At 42.4% G+C, this 13,702-nt stretch overlaps 1 protein-coding gene across 2 annotated transcripts in view; it reads left to right on the top strand.

The window, feature by feature from the left end:
* CDH23 (cadherin related 23) overlaps positions 1–13,702 on the top strand; it is a 1,802,240-nt gene that overhangs the window by 566,685 nt on the left and 1,221,853 nt on the right. The window lies entirely within an intron of this gene.

The raw sequence follows: 13,702 nt of genomic DNA, 5'->3' as shown, positions 1-13,702 counted from the left end.
GATCTCGGGAGCTGCATGTCTTCAGTCTACAGCTTGTACAGACATGTGACTAGGAAGAGCTGCAGTATGAATTTTATTAGGGATGCCATTTTATCTCATTCTCGGAAAACCCCTTTAAAAATGAGGATTGGCAACACTCTAAAGCTCATATTTACAGGCAAAGGCTTATAAATTATGGTTGAAATAATATTTTAAATGTTTATATACAGTTGAAACCAGAAGTTTACATACACTATATAAAAAGACACATACGCATGTTGTTCTCAATATCTGACATGAAATCAGAATAAACCTTTCCCTTTTTAGGTAAATCAGGATTATCATAATTTTTAATATTTGCCACTAGCCAGAATAATGAGAGAGAGAGAATGTTTTAAGGCATTTTTATTACTTACTGCAAAGTGAAAAGTTTACATACATTAATATTACTATGCCTTTAAACAATTCTCGACTGCCCATGTGATGATATCATGTGTTTTGCAAAAATTATAAGCTTTTTAATCCCCCTAGATTAGTGTTGTCCAATAAAGGTGAAATCTTTCTTTAGGAGGAATTTTCACAGGAAAAAAAAAATCTGCTTTTTTCCCAGAAAGTACATCTTTCTTGTCCGTGGGCTTTCTGTTATTGCAGTGAGCTGAATGCAAGTGAATAGGGTTCTACAACAATACCAGACACAGCTTGCCTGATGCCAAAAGTTATGCAGTTTCTGGAAAAACAAAGTAGATGTACGCCTTTGGGTGGCTAATAGAGACATGGAGACAAAGTACTATGGAAGTCTCATACTTTATTAAAAAAATGGAAACAAAGCATTTATCATGCACAAAATTTCAAGCGTACCGATTAGAGGCAGAAGAATGAGCGCTACCACTCATAACCTACTTTTTGGTGAAATGATGAAACATCTGTTGGTTTGTTCTTTTGTGCCTTCCTATTCCGTCTCTGGGAGCATAAGAGACTTACAGTAAATGGCCGTTTATTACATGTGAAAAATAAAGACATGTATTTGTAGAAGCCGCATTTAGGAAGCCACTGTGGGAGGATGTAGTTTATGGTGTGTTTATCCAGGGAGGGCTAGCAGACAGTGTCTGGAATAGCTGGAGATAACTGCAAGCAGTGCCTAGGGGCCTGAGATGGATTCCTAGCAGGCTCTCTGCATGAAGCTGCCGCATCCTGATAGCAGCACCTGAGATGAGGAGTCTGTAAATCACCCCGCAACTTCCTTCAGGGCAGGAAAATAGCTGATGGGAATGATGAGCATTCAGTTGCCTGCAGCTATTGAACATACTTTGTTTGGTTTATGGTGATTGTACCCAATTCTCTTTCCAAGCTGCTAAAATAAGTAATACATAAAACATGATCATACTTTAAAGAAAAGATGTAACATCCTAGTAGTGACTGAAGTCATAGAAACACATAGTATTATGACATTTTGTCCAGTTTTGTTACATAATTTTATATTTGTAGCCTACAAATTGTAGTAACCTGATAGTAAATTATGTAATTCCTGTAGTAGAGTCAATGAACAGGCTCAGTAGGTTTTAGGAAGAAAAAACCAGACCTCTTTTTCTTTTTTTTCAGATCAGATATTGTAGTTTAATAATAAGTATTTTGAAAGTGTAGATAACAGAAAACAGAAAAAACAGACAAAAAAAAGAAAAGGCATCGCGAAACAAAGGAACCCACCCAGTGTTTAGGCCAAGAACATCCCATTCGGATAAATAAATAGGCAAAGTCTCTGTTCGGGGATCATGATCAGTCCTGAATGAAGAATATTGAGTGTATCCCTCCTTATGAATGGGCTTATTCAGACCACTATATTCACAACTATACGATTATGCTTAGATGTAAAAGCAACCTAACTGAAATTACAGCTGAGAAATTACAAATTGTCAGATAAACCATATACAAAAGAATCATACAACACACATACACTCTGCACACAAGTACAGCAGACATATACTCTAGAAACCGATATATTAGGTATATGTGTACGGTACAGACCAAAAGTTTGGACACACCTTCTCATTTAAAGATTTTTCTGTATTTTCATGACTATGAAAATTGTACATTCACACTGAAGGCATCAAAACTATGAATTAACACATGTGGAATTATATACTTAACAAAAAAGTGTGAAACAACTGAAAATATGTCTTATATTCTAGGTTCTTCAAAGTAGCCACCTTTTGCTTTGATGACTGCTTTGCACACTCTTGGCATTCTCTTGATGAGCTTCAAGAGGTAGTCACCAGAAATGGTTTTCACTTCACAGGTGTGCCCTGTCAGGTTTAATAAGTGGGATTTCTTGCCTTATAAATGGGGTTGGGACCATCAGTTGTGTTGTGCAGAAGTCTGGTGGATACACAGCTGATAGTCCTACTGAATAGACTGTTAGAATTTGTATTATGGCAAGAAAAAAGCAGCTAAATAAAGAAAAACGAGTGGCCATCATTACTTTAAGAAATGAAGATCAGTCAGTCCGAAAAATTGGGCATACTTTGAAAGTGTCCCCAAGTGCAGTTGCAAAAACCATCAAGCGCTACAAAGAAACTGGCTCACATGAGGACCGCCCCAGGAAAGGAAGACCAAGAGTCACCTCTGCTTCTAAGGATACGTTTATCCGAGTCACCAGCCTCAGAAATCGCAGGTTAACAGCAGCTCAGATTAGAGACCAGGTCAATGCCACACAGAGTTCTAGCAGCAGACACATCTCTACAAGAACTGTTAAGAGGAGACTTTGTGCAGCAGGCCTTCATGGTAAAATAGCTGCTAGGAAACCACTGCTAAGGACAGGCAACAAGCAGAAGAGACTTGTTTGGGCTAAAGAACACAAGGAATGGACATTAGACCAGTGGAAATCTGTGCTTTGGTCTGATGAGTCCAAATTTGAGATCTTTGGTTAAAACCACCGTGTCTTTGTGCGACGCAGAAAAGGTGAACGGATGGACTCTACATGCCTGGTTCCCACCGTGAAGCATGGAGGAGGAAGTGTGATGGTGTGGGGGTGCTTTGCTGGTGACACTGTTGGGGATTTATTCAAAATTGAAGGCATACTGAACCAGCATGGCTACCACAGCATCTTGCAGCGGCATGCTATTTTATCCGGTTTGCGTTTAGTTGGACCATCATTTATTTTTCAACAGGACAATGACCCCAAACACACCTCCAGGCTGTGTAAGGGCTATTTGACCAAGAAGGAGAGTGATGGGGTGCTACGCCAGATGACCTGGCCTCCACAGTCACCAGACCTGAACCCAATCGAGATGGTTTGGGGTGAGCTGGACCGCAGAGTGAAGGCAAAAGGGCCAACAAGTGCTAAGCATCTCTGGGAACTCCTTCAAGATTGTTGGAAGACCATTTCCGGTGACTACATCTTGAAGCTCATCAAGAGAATGCCAAGAGTGTGCAAAGCAGTCATCAAAGCAAAAGGTGGCTACTTTGAAGAACCTAGAATATAACACATATTTTTAGTTGTTTCACACTTTTTTGTTAAGTATATAATTCCACATGTGTTAATTCATAGTTTTGATGCCTTCAGTGTGAATGTACAATTTTCATAGTTATGAAAATACAGAAAAATCTTTAAATGAGAAGGTGTGTCCAAACTTTTGGTCTGTACTGTATATATACAGCAGACGTACTCTACACACCTGTACGTGTACAGCAGACAAATAATGTGCATACCTTTATATATAGAGCAGACATATACTCTGCACACTCTTTATATATACAGAATACATATACTTTCCACACAAGTATATACTGTATATAGTATAGCAAACATGTACTATGCACACCTGTATAGATGCAGCACATATATGTTCTGCATATCTGTACACATGCAGGGTGTTGGCACCCTTGAAATTGTTCCTGAAAATGAAGTATTTCTCTCAGAAAATGATTGCAACTGTTTGCAATTACACATTGTTTTTGTTACACACGTTTATTTTATTTTGTGTGTATTGGAACAACACAAAAAAAACAGAAAAAAGGCAAATCAGACATAATTTCACACAGAACCCCAAAAATGGGCCAGATAAAATTGTTGGCACCTTTCCAAAATTAATGAGTAAACAACTTTATTCCAACCATGTGATGCTCATTCAAACTCACCAGTGGCAAGTAATAGGTGTGGGCAATATAAAAATCACACCTGAAAGCTGATAAAAAGTGTATAAGTTGACTCAGTCTTTGCATTGTGTGTCTGTGTGTGTCACACTAAGAATGGAGAACAGAAATAGGAGAAGAGAACTGTCTGAGGACTTGAGAACCAAAATTGTTGAACGATATCAACAATCTCAAGGATACAATTCCATCTCCAGATGATGTTCCTTTGTCCACAGTGTGCAACATAATCAAGAAGTTTGCAACCCATGGCACTATAGCTGATCTCCTTTCACACGGATGGAAGAGACAAAATGATGAAAGGTTGCAATGCAGGATAGTCCGGATGGTGGATAAGCAGCCCCAATCAAGTTACAAAGAAATTCAACTTGCCCTGCAGGCTCAAGGTGCATAGGTGTCAGCTAGTGATGGGCGAGCACCAAAATGCTCAGGTGCTCGATGCTCGGGTCGAGCAAACTGGAATGCTTGGGTGCTCGACCCGAGCAACGAGCCCAATGTAAGTGTCAAACTCAAGCATTTTTCAGGTGGCTCCCCCCGGTGGTCTGAAAAGGGCCTAAAAATTGCCCAAATTGATGGGAACAGTGCTGAAATGACATGGGAACTGCATGGGGAAGACCCCTGGAAGCATTTATGACTCCCAGGTCACTGCTGTCAACAACGTTGTCAGAGGTATTACACCACTTTTAATGACTCACAATAAAACATACAAAATAACCTAAATGGATTTTCCTGGGTAATATGTTAAGGAACATCCTTTCCAAGGTAATGACTTGTATATAAGGCAAAATAAATATACAAAAACAAAAACGCTCCTCCACACCTTGGGCTATGTTCACACGTAGCATTTTTGATGCGTTTTTGCACTTTTGCATTGCTTTCAATGAAGACAAATGCATTCACTGGTAAATATTATTTTAACATTTTACAACCTTATCTGGCCATGTGGTGTGTGACACTTCATCAGATACATCCTGTTTCACTTATGATGGAGGGACTCTGAAAGTCACAAAGGCTATTTTTATAGGGCCATCATGCGGCCCTTACTATTCTTAAAGGGCCAACATTTGGCCTTCGCTATTGTTAGAGAGCCATCAGCCGGCTATGCTTTGTTGTTCCCATTATTAACGAGTGGGCCTCCTATGCTGTTATTGCGTATGCAGTGACTGAAAGGGCTGCCAAAAATTTGGAGGCACTCCAATGCCCCTTGCAAGAGACAAAGAGGTCAGAGAGCCTCCTAAAAATAATGTTCCCATTATTAGGATGTGGGTCTCCCATCGTGTTTGCCTATGCAGTGAAGCAACGGCTGCCAAAAATTTGGAGGCACTGCAATGCCCCTTGGAAGAGACGTAGAGGGACTCATGAAAAAATGTTCCCATTATTAGGAAGTGGGTCTCCCATAGTGTTTGCCTATGCAGTGAATGCAAAAGCTGCCAAAAATTTGGAGGAACTCCAATTCCCCTTGCAAGACACGTAGAGGAGGTGATATGGTAAATGTGCTGAATGATATGGTGATGGCGGATGAGGAGAAGGAGGACAAGCGCAAATAAGCAAAATCAGGAAGCGTATTCCTATGTTTAGGTGTGAAGAGGTGCTTGGAAATAGACCTTCCAAAAAAAGACACTGGGTTTGAGTTTATGTTACGCTGCTATCATTCCGTGGTGTTGAGAAGTCTGGTCCAATCCAGTCCTTGTTTATTTTTATAAGAGTCAGCCTGTCAGCATTTTCAGTTGACAGGCATTCGCTTATCAGTTATAATTCCACCAGCGGCACTAAAAACCCGCTCTGACAAAATGCTAGCAGCGGGGCAGGCCAGGACCTCCAAGGCATAAAGAGCCAGTTTATGCCACGTGTCCAGCTTGGATACCCAATAATTATACTTCACAGAGGAATCACGGAGGGCATTGGTACGGTTGGCAAGGTGCTCCCTCACCATCTTCCCAAACTTTTATCTTTTTAATAATTCCACAACAAGGGCCTTCTGGTACGGCCCCATTTTAGTAGACCTGTCCGCCTCGGGAATAAGTGATAGAAAGTTCTTCTTGTAGAGTGAGTCTAGAAGAGTCACCAACCAGTAATGACTATCACCCAAAATTTGGAGAATGCAAGGGTCATGGGAAAGACAGCGTAACATAAACTCAGCCATGCGTGACAGACTGCTAACAGCAAGACGTCCGTGTCTTCACCAAGAGGACAACTGACCATGCTCTCATCCTTATCCTCCTCCCTGACCTCAGGCAATCCACGCTGAACAGACGGTATGACAGTTGTGCAGGTAGTACCATCTATAGCGCATGAAGCTAGCTCCTCTTCCTCATTGTCACCCAATCCACAATGGGATGAGATTAGGCTGGGCTGTGTGTATTCACCCTGTATGGTTCCTTGCTCCATCTCATTGTGCTCTGCCTGCAATGCATCCTCTTTGATTGTGAGCAGACAGCATTTCAGAAGACAGAGAAGTGGGATGGTGATGCTAATTATGGCATCATTGTCGCTCACCATCTTGGTGGAGTCCTCAAAGTTTTGGAGGGTGGTACATATGTCTGACATCCATGTCCACTCTTGAGGTCTTATGTGCGGAGTCTGAACTGAATACTGACGGCTTTGTTGATGCTGGTAGTCAACAACTGCCCTCTTCTGCTTACAAATCCTTCCCAACATCTGCAATGTAGAGTTCCAACGCGTGGGGACATCACACACCAGTCGGTGAGCCAGAAGCTGCAAACGCTGCTGAAACACGGCAAGGGTGGCGGAAGCTGTAGGTGACTTTCTAAAATGGGCACACAGACGGCGTACTTTGACAAGCAGATCCGGCAGCTCCGGGTAGGTTTTGAGGAACCGCTGAACCACGAGGTTAAGCACATAGGCCAGGCATGGTACGTGTGTGAGCTCGCCTCTCCTCAGAGCCGCCACCAGATTCCGGCCATTGTCACATATGACCATGCCTAGCTGTAGGTTCAGCGGTGTCTGCCACAGATCTGCCTGCTCTTTCAGAGCTGTCCACAACTCTTCAGCATTGTGCGGTTTGTCACCTAAGCATATTAGCTTCAGCACAGCCTGATGTCCCTTGGCCGAGGCATTGCTGCATTTCAAAGATGGATGCTGAAGAGGAGGATGTGCAGGAGCTGTAGAATGTGGGGGCAACCCTGATTGACCCAGGACCCGCAATCCTCAGCGTCGCAAGGACGTGTTCCATCCCAAGGTGCGACTGGGTCCCGGTTTCCACTATGTTAACCCAGTGTGCCATCAGCGAGATGTACTGTCCCTTACCACAAGCACTTGTCGAAGTGTCCGTGGTTAGGTGGACTTTCCCAGTAACTGCTTTGTTGAGAGCACGGCTAATGTTGTTGGACACGTGCTCGTGTAATGTGGGGATGGCACACCGGGAGAAATAGTGGCGGCTGGGGACCAAGTACCGAGGGACGGCCACCGCCATCAGGTTGCAGAAAGCTTCTGTCTCCATGAGCCTAAAAGGCTGTGGATTGTGGTGCATTTTCTGCGTATTTGTGCTTGCATTCCGAGGACTGGGGTAGGGACAACTGAACGCTGTGCTGTGACAAGGATGTGGATGTGCTTGCTGATGGTGCTACTTGAGAGTGTGCAATGACAGGTACAGGGCAGGAGGCATCTTTGCATGCACCATGGACAGAGGATTGGCTTGCACGCACAACTGCGGAAGAAGCAGTGGTGCCACCCACAGACACTGTTCCTGGACCCTGGGGTTCAGCCAACTTAGCCGGGTGCTTTGCTGCCATGTGCATGATCATGCTGGTGGTGGTCAGGCTGATAGTTTTGCTACCCCTCCTGATGCTGGCCTTGCATATGGTGCAAATGGTATTTTTGGGGTTTTCAGCAGAGTCTTTTAAAAACAACCAGACTCGGGAAGACCTAACAGTTGTACTGGCAACTTCCATCATGTTGATGTTACAGGAAACGGTTGCCTACCTTCTGCCTGCGGCCAACACACTGCTTCTTCCTGCCTGTTGTGGTGCTATGCCTCCTCCTATGTGCTGCTGTCCTCGCTCTGTATGTCCACCTGCCGGTTTGGGTCAGTTACTATATCATCTACCACCTCGTCTTCCACTTCCACACCCTGATCCTCCTCCTGACTTTCTGGCAATTGTGTGTCATCATCGTCCACCTCTTGTGACAGTTTCCCACCGTCGCCTTCGTGTGACTGTGGCTGCTCAAATACTTGGGCATCGCTGCATGCGATCTCCTCTTGCCCCGCTTCAAGTGGACCGGGCGAGAGGCCTGAATCTATAAATGGAAAAGTGAACAGCTCTTCGGAGTGTCCAAGTGTGGGATCAGTTGTCTCCGGGCACTCGGCATGGTTGGAGGAATGAGGATCAAGGTGAGGAATATGCAGTCCAGACTCACAGCTACTGAGACTTGACCTTGTGGAAGACAGGGTGGTGGTGGCTAAGTGACTGGAAGCATTATCTGCTATCCAACCAATAACCTTTTCACACTGCTCTGTGTTCAATAGTGGGGTTCTGCGGTCCTTTATTAATTGGGACAGGAAGGTCTTACCAGAAGATGTGGGTGTTTGTTGTGGCACAATTTCAGCTAGCCCATGGCCTCGGCCTCGTCCTCTGCATGCACCATCATCACCATTACATCCACTTCCCCGTCCCTTGTCATGCGCCTTGCCCATTTTAAATAGAGGACAATATTTTTCACTTTCACTACAAATGGCTGGATTTGAACCGCAGTGATATGTGATACGCGTGACGGACAAACCACAGTTTTAAATAGCTGGCCTGTAGGTAACAATTTTTAACAGCGAGCTGGTGTCAATAACTTCACTAACACACTGCAACAAAATTTAAATGGAGGCCAGAAATGGCAGAATTTTGAACTCACTTATATGAGATCCGTGTGACGGACAAACCACAGTTTTAAATAGCTGGCCTTTAGGTAACTATTTTTAACAGTGACCTCGTGTCAATAACTTCACTGACACACTGCAACAAAATTTCGATGGAGGCCAAAAATGGCAGAATTTTAAGCGCACTTATATGTGATCCGTGTGACGGACAAACCACAGTTTTAAATAGCTAGCCTGTAGGTAACTATTTTTAATAGCAACCTCGTGTCAATAACTTCATTAACACACTGCTACAAAATTTCAATGGAGGCCAGAAATGGCAGAATTTTTAACGCACTTATATGAGATCCGTGTGATGGACAAACCACAGTTTTAAATAGCTGGCCTGTAGTTAACTATTCTTAACAGCGACCTCGTGTCAATAACTTCACTGACACACTGCAACAAAATTTCGATGGAGGCCAAAAATGGCAGAATTTTAAGCGCACTTATATGTGATCCATGTGACGGACAAACCGCAGTTTTATATAGCTGGCCTGTAGGTAACTATTTTTAATAGCAACCTCGTGTCAATAACTTCACTGACACACTGCAACAAAATTTCAATGGAGGCCAGAAATGGCAGAATTTTGAACACACTTTTATGTGATCCATGTGACGGACAAACCACAGTTTTAAATAGATGGATTTTTAGCGCTGTAATATGGAAAGGATCTGGCTGTATTCTGCAGTGCCAACAAGCAAATGGAGCAGAAAAACTGTGTTCTCTGGATTGCTTTTTAAGCAAATAATCAGGATTAGGATCCCAAAAAAATTATTCCTGGCCCCTGATACCTGGGGCTATTTCTAGAAATATCTGTAAAAGCAGCAGCAGACAGAATTGGAATGGACCTTGCTGCTACATGCACTGCAGTCTGCCACATAGACTGCCTGCCTGCCTAGCAGTAGCGAGCATGCTCTCTCATCACTAGTGTCAGCACAAACTATCCAATGACATTTGTATGACATGAAATACTCTGTCAGGAGACCCAGAAGGGCTCCACTGCTGACACAGAGACATAAAAAAGCTGGACTGCAGTTCGCCAAAATGTATGTGAGTAATCCAAAATCCTTCTTGGAAAACCTCTTGTGGACAGATGAGACCAAGATAGAGCTTTTTGATAAAGCACATCATTCTACTGTTTACCGAAAATGGAATGAGGCCTACAAAGAAAAGAACAGGCAAATATGGTGGAGGTTCAAAGATGTTTTGGGGCTGTTTTTATGCCTTTGACACTGGGTGACTTGACTGTGTGCAAGACATCATGAAATCTGAAGATTCTCAATGGATTTTGGGTCACAATGTCTTACCCAGTGTCAGAAAGCTCGGTTTGCGTCCTAGGTCATGGGTCTTCCAGAAGGACAATGACCCCAAAAAGTGATGAAGAGTTCTGAAGTGGTCAGCAATCAGTCTGGATCTAAATCCTATTGAACACCTGTGGAGTGATCTTAAAATTGCTGTTGGGAGAAGGCACCCTTCAAATATGAGAGACCTTGGGCAGTTTGCTAAAGAAGAGTGGTCCAAAATTCTAGTTGAGAGGTGTAAGTAGCTTGTTGATAGTTATAGGAAGCGATTGATTGCAATTATTTATTCCAAAGGGTGTGGAACCAAATATTAAATTAAGGGTGCCAACAATTTTATTAGGCCTATTTTGGGAGTTTTGTGAAATTATGTCCAATTTGCCTTTTTTTCCTCTGTTTTTTTTTTTTCGCGTTGTTCCAATGAACACAAAGGAAATAAACAGGTACATTACAACAATTTTATTAGGCCCATTTTGGGAGTTTTGTGAAATTATGTCCAATTTGCCTTTTTTTCCTGGTTTTTTTTTTTTGCGTTGTTCCAATGAACACAAAGGAAATAAACAGGTACATTACAAAATATGTGTAATTGCAATAATTTTCTGAAGAAATACTTCATTTTCTAGAGCAATTTCAAGGGTGCCTTTCGGCCATGACTGTAAACTCTGCAGACTTGTACATACAGTTAGGTCCATATATATTTGGACAGAGACAACATTTTTCTAATTTTGGTTCTAGACATTACCACAATGAATTTTAAACAAAACAATTCAGATGTTGTTGAAGTTCAGACTTTCAGCTTTCATTTGAGGGTATCCACATTAAAATTGGATGAAGGGTTTAGGAGTTTCAGCTCCTTAACATGTGCCACGCAGTTTTTAAAGGGACCAAAAGTAATTGGACAATTGACTCTAAGGCTATTTCATGGACAGGTGTGGGCAATCCCTTCATTATGTCATTCTCAATTAAGCAGATAAAAGGTCTGGAGTTGATTTGAGGTGCGGTGCTTGCATTTGGAAGGTTTTGCTGTGAAGTAAACATGCGGTCAAAGGAGCTCTTCATGCAGGTGAAACAAGCCATCCTTAAGCTGCAAAATCAGAAAAAAAGCATCCGAGAAATTGCTACAATATTAGTAGTGGCAAAATCTACAGTTTGGTACATCCTGAGAAAGAAAGAAAGCACTGGTGAACTCATCAATGCAAAAAGACCTGGGAGCCCACGGAAGACAACAGTGGTGGATGATCGCAGAATAATCTCCATGGTGAAGAGAAACCCCTTCACAACAGCCAACCAAGTGAACAACACTCTCCAGGAAGTAGGCGTATCAATATCCAAGTCTACAATAAAGAGAAGACTGCATGAAAGTAAATACAGAGGGTTCACTGCACGGTGCAAGCCACTCATAAGCATCAAGAATAAAAAGGCTAGACTGGACTTTGCTAAAAACATCTAAAAAAGTCAGCACAGTTCTGGAAGAACATTCTTTGGACAGATGAAACCAAGATCAACCTCTACCAGAATGATGGAAAGAGAAAAGTATAGCGAAGGCGTGGTACAGCTCATGCTGCAAAGCATACCACATCATCTGTAAAACACGGCAGTGTGATGGCTTGGGCATGCATGGCTGCCAGTGGCACTGGGTCACTAGTGTTTATTGATGATGTGACACAGGACAGAAGCAGCTGAATGAATTCTGATGTATTCAGAGCCATACTGTGTGCTCAGATCCAGCCAAATGCAGCCAAACTGATTGGTCGTCGTTTCATACTACAGATGGACAATGACCCAAAACATAAAGCCAAAGCAACCCAGGAGTTTATTAAAGCAAAGAAGTGGAATATTCTTGAATGGCCAAGTCAGTCACCTGATCTCAACCCAATTGAGAATGCATTTCACTTGTTAAAGACTAAACTTCAGACAGAAAGGCCCACAAACAAACAGCAACTGAAAACCACTGCAGTGAAGGCCTGGCAGAGCATCAAAAAGGAGGAAACACAGCGTCTGGTGATGTCCATGAGTTCAAGACTTCAGGTAGTCGTTGCCAACAAAGGGTTTTCAACCAAGTACTAGAAATGAACATTTTATTTACAATTATTTAATCTGTCCAATTACTTTTGGTCCCTTTAAAAACAGGGAGGCACATGTTAAGGAGCTGAAACTCCTAAACCCTTCATCCAATTTTAATGTGGATACCCTCAAATGAAAGCTGAAAGTCTGAACTTCAACTGCATCTGAATTGTTTTGTTTAAAATTCATTGTGGTAATGTCTAGAACCAAAATTAAAAAAATGTTGTCTCTGTCCAAATATATATGGACCTAACTGTATACAGCAGACATATACTCTGAACACCTGTACACCTCCATACACTCCAAACACACTTTACACTCCCTTACATGTCCTGCACACACATCCCATGCATACACCCACTGTACATTACATGTGAATACCATATGCTCTCTTCTTACAAAATACCAACACATTACAATTAATCAAAGCTGACACCCTCATGGTCTGCAGGGGCACACTGGGTACTGGGCTACCCAGATAGTTGAAAAGGTTCAAGTGGTTCAGTAGAAAAGGAGCTGTACATTGGAAAGGGGCACACATGCAGCAATCATAGTGTAAATTTATTCATTAGGTTTTTGTGCATTCTAGAGCTGCTTTACTACAGGCTCTCTTCCACTGAATAGATTGAACTTGGCAGCAATGTCAGTCTTCCCTACACCAGCCCTCATTAATGCACCTCATTTAAAATCATTTGAAGTTCCTGCACTGTAAATATATTCTCTATTTATTGAGTTGCTATCATTACATTTGTATGGTGTCACATGAAAACATCTTCCTTGTGCACCAACCCTACAAGAACTGACCGGCTCCTCTATCTGCAGACAGGGCACCTCCCCGTGTGCGCTAAGAAAAAGCACCAAGTTGGGTAATGTAGGTAGCTGTTAAAAGATGTGATAGACTCTGCTCTAGAACCAATGAGTTCTTCCCTCTTCTTCATTGCTGTTCTCATTACATCCTCTGTATCTTCAGTGCGTTATTATCAGCTTATTTGCAGTGTTGATCTATTACAGCAGAATTTTGAAGAAATAGTTTTTTTTTTGTTTTTTTTTAAAGTTATTGAGCCCCTTAGTATTTAAAGTCAGATGGTGCCATACTGTAATGAGAAACTACTTTCACCAACCCCTCGTCCCAGCCCTGGGAACTATTTCAGTTGGCCTGTCACTCCAGCCACCTCAGCAGACTACATTCCCACCAGCATTAGAAATGATTTTTCCCTGTTAATGGTAAGGCTAGAGAGATACCCAAAGCTATTGATAATGTGCATGGCTTCTTTCAGGCAGTGAGGCAATTTACCTAAATATAACAACATGTCGTCTGTAAATGGCACCATTTTTCATGCAACT

Source organism: Phyllobates terribilis, unplaced genomic scaffold, assembly GCF_046119375.1.
Source record: "Phyllobates terribilis strain yellow unplaced genomic scaffold, ASM4611937v1 Scaffold_5__5_contigs__length_657084704, whole genome shotgun sequence".
Taxonomy (NCBI): domain Eukaryota; kingdom Metazoa; phylum Chordata; class Amphibia; order Anura; family Dendrobatidae; genus Phyllobates; species Phyllobates terribilis.
Note: the sequence above shows the minus strand (reverse complement) of the source record. Positions and strands in the feature narration are given on the sequence as shown.